The sequence below is a fragment of the Mustela putorius genome, unplaced genomic scaffold (assembly GCF_011764305.1).
Source record: "Mustela putorius furo isolate JIRA1106 unplaced genomic scaffold, ASM1176430v1.1 tig00003964_pilon_pilon_pilon, whole genome shotgun sequence".
In the NCBI taxonomy this organism is placed as follows: Eukaryota; Metazoa; Chordata; class Mammalia; order Carnivora; family Mustelidae; genus Mustela; species Mustela putorius.
In genome coordinates, this window is record NW_025422108.1 from 795625 (window position 1) to 799114 (window position 3490).

The 3490-nt window shown below is 46.1% G+C and overlaps 1 long non-coding RNA gene across 1 annotated transcript; it reads left to right on the forward strand.

Moving 5' to 3' along the window:
- Nucleotides 1-823: 823 nt before the first annotated feature.
- On the forward strand, nucleotides 824-3014 carry LOC123389264. The gene is made up of 3 exons (XR_006603841.1): nucleotides 824-1484; nucleotides 2425-2470; nucleotides 3000-3014. It is a non-coding gene; the product is annotated as an uncharacterized LOC123389264 (long non-coding RNA).
- The last annotated feature ends 476 nt before the right edge of the window (nucleotides 3015-3490 follow it).

The window sequence follows — 3490 nt, forward strand, 5'->3', positions numbered from 1 at the left end:
CTCTCACCCACTTTTTCTGCCACATCAGGTTGTAGGGAGAAGATGCACCTGCGTGTGAATCAGGAGGAAGGTGTCAACAGACACTGAATCTTCTGTGCCTTGACCTTGGAATTCCCGTCCTCCCGAATTATGAAAAATATATGTGTGTCGTTTAAACCACCCGGTCTATGGCATTTGTTACAGGGCTGCAACTCACTGAGAAGGAACTTGTACAACTATTAGGGTGTTGATGTACAGAACACAGTATTTTAGGTAGAGTAAGAAGACCTGGGGTCAATATTTTATGAAATACTGAAATAAAAGGAGAAAACACTTTATTCTTCAATATGAAATATACTGGATTGTTTTGTCAAAGGGTGTGTGTGTGTGTGTGTATGTGTGTGTGTGTTAGCTTGTCCCCAAACCTTTTATGCAGTTTAGCTTCACTAACTTTAGGAATACGAGTGCTACACAGTTACCCCCAAGACTATTTGAAGGTTTAATTATTTACAGTCATTTTACATTGACTTTAGTTTTGGGATTATTGAATAATGCATTATTGAGTTTAATGGAGTCAGCCTCTCTGACGGAAGATACTAAAGGCCGAATGAAACAAAAACTGAAATGTGCTGTGCAACATGTACGGAACTAAGTGAGTGTGAAAGAACATTAAGGTCACTATCTGGGCTCATGGAAGCCAAACACATTTTCTTTTAAAGGTTTTATTTATTTGACAGAGAGCACACAATCAGGGGAGCTACAGGCAGAGGGAGTGGGGGAATCAGGCTCCCCGTGCCGTGGAGCAAGGAGCCAAATGTGGAGCTTGATCTCAGAACCCTCAGATCATGACCTGAGCTGAGGGCGATTACTTAGCCGACTGAGCCACCCAGGTGCCGCAGGCAAACACACTGTATATGAAAGCTGGATCTGAGGACCTATGTGATCCAGGGTACAAGCAAAAACTCCAGGTAGCCTTGCAGACTTTCAAGGCACAGACCTGGTAAGACCAAAGCCAAGTTCTCAAACAGTGAAGAGGGACCCAGGTAACATATGAATTATACATGGAACGACAGAAAATTTCATAAGTTTCATAAGTGATGAAAAGGAGTAGGAAAATAGGATGGCAGACCTGAAGGACCAGGAGGATGGAGGGGTCTTCTGAGCTAGTAGGTGGGGAGGGGCTCTGGACACACCTTGTTCAACTGTCCCCTCCCTCACCCTCAGAAACTCTTTGTGACAGTGCTCTGTGATGTAAGCCTGGGGAGGATATATATTCAGCGTGTGCACAGATAGGCTGTCTTGTGATTTAGACTATGGATTTCCAACACTGGAATGTTCTCTCATTTATGAATAGCGATACCAAAACATGTCTGAGCTCTGGCTCAACATGTTGGGAGATTGATCCCAACTTCACCTTCCTGTGTGGTTTGGGATTGCTCCTTCTGTTCCTGTGCTACCTGGTGGGGATTCCATTTCCAAATTGCAAAATCAAAACTACCCAAAAGGTAAGAAAACCTTGGAGGGTGGGGGGGAACTCAACATGGATTATTACGGTTTCCATTTCTAATCCCAATTCTTATTCCTTTTTTTTTTTTTTTTTTTTAGATTTTATTTAAGACGAAGAGAGCACAAGTGCGGTAGAGGGGCAGAGGGAGGGCAAAACAGGGAGTGCAATGTGGAGCTAGATCCCAAGACCCTGGAACCCTGACCTGACCCCAAGGCAGACACTTAGCCAACTGAGCCATCCAGGAGCCCTAATCCCAGGTTTTAAAAGGAGTTTGGTAGAGTTGGAGAAACACCTAAAATGGGAAGTCTTAAGAGAACAGACATTCACTCCTCTAGGAAAAGAGGCCTGGGCAGGGGTAAGTGTTAAGAAAGGACTAGGGGTTCTAATTGAAACTACAGTCTATCTGGGTATGGTGGTGGTTCTTGGATAAGATCCCAAACTCAGGGATTCTGTAGTCCTGGATTGGGTTATTTTGAGAGGATGGGGTCTGTGTAAGAGAACAAAGTTTCCCAGCACTCGACCATATCAAGTCACATTCCCATGTCCAGCATCACTCGATCAAGCCTTCCTTCATGCTGAGCTGATCAGGAGAACACTGCTAAGCCTCTGAGAAGACAGTGAGGTTGGAGCTATGACCTAGTTTACAGGGTCCTACCTGAGGCAGCACAGGTGTGACTGTTGGGCTTCCTTTTCTATGTCCTCAATGAACAAAGGACTTCTGATTGGGAATACCAAGTGTGGACCTCCTAGACAAAGTCGTCCCCTGGGTTTTCTAAGGAGTAAATATTGACAACATTTTATCCTCTTTAAAACTGAAAAAAGCAAGGAACACAAAGTTCTACTAAAGTCCTAGAATTCTTGCATAAAGGACGTTTCCATTTCTGAGAGAAGAGTAAGACATGGATCCCAACCCCCCTCATTGTTCATTTTTCTTCTAGCATCAGGGCAGAGCCAAGAGGAGGAGGAAAGGAGGGACACTGGAAGGTAAGGTTCTGCCTATTCCACCTGAGCTCTCTCCAAGGCTGATCCTTGCTGTCCTCTCCATGAGGGCCCGGTCCATGAACTCTGAGGATGCGAGCTTCTAGATACATTCCCTCAGAGGAGAGGCTCATGGAAATGTAGCCAGAGTGCAAAACCCTTCTCAGATCCCTGCTCTGACCATTACTGAGCATGAAGCAGTGATGGATCTGGACGAGTGCTTCCCACTAGGTGGCCATGTGAGATGACGAGTCAGAACTTCTGTCTCCTGACTTTGTGAAAGCTCTCTGACATCATGGACCTTCAGGAGTCTTCCCTGACCTCTCTGCTTCATAGAGGTGGTCTGATCATCACATGGATAATTTACATGAAAGCTAGATTACTAACCAGCTTCACATCACTGGCCATTTGCCCTCATCTATTGATTGTTGGGGCTTTCAGAGTCCAACATCCCAAGGCTGTCCTATAAGGGGACTCCTGGATTAATACCTATGTTTCTGCTTTCACTATATAACACAGTCTCCTGTTTCCCCAGATGGCAGATGGTACCAACGGGAAGTGGAGGAGGCCCGGAAGCTGATCTCGATTTTAAGAAGGTGACCATTTTTCCCCCTTGATCCTATTGCCTTTTAGAGCAGGTTTTATGCAATTGCAGGATTCACTGCAGTCTGTCATAGCCATGGGGTGGGGGTAGCCATAGGAACAGATATTGGGGTGAATGCTACTGAGTACACTGCCAGGTCATAAAAGTGGGGCATTGTGAAGGGATAGCAGGCTTCAGGTGGCCCCTCCCTTGTCAGGTCTGCATGGCCGCCTCCCCTTGTTCTGGTCCTGGCTGCAGTTTTTTACCTCCTGTCTCCTGCAGCCCCCTCGGCCGGCATCATGATACCATCCACTTTCGTCAACTGTTATGTCCAGACCCCCCTCCTGTGAGATATGTAACAGCACATCTGCTGAGATCGATCGGCTGCTGTTCCTGCAGGCTCTGGAAGATTCTACTCCCTTGGCTTCCACAGCTTCTGTGAC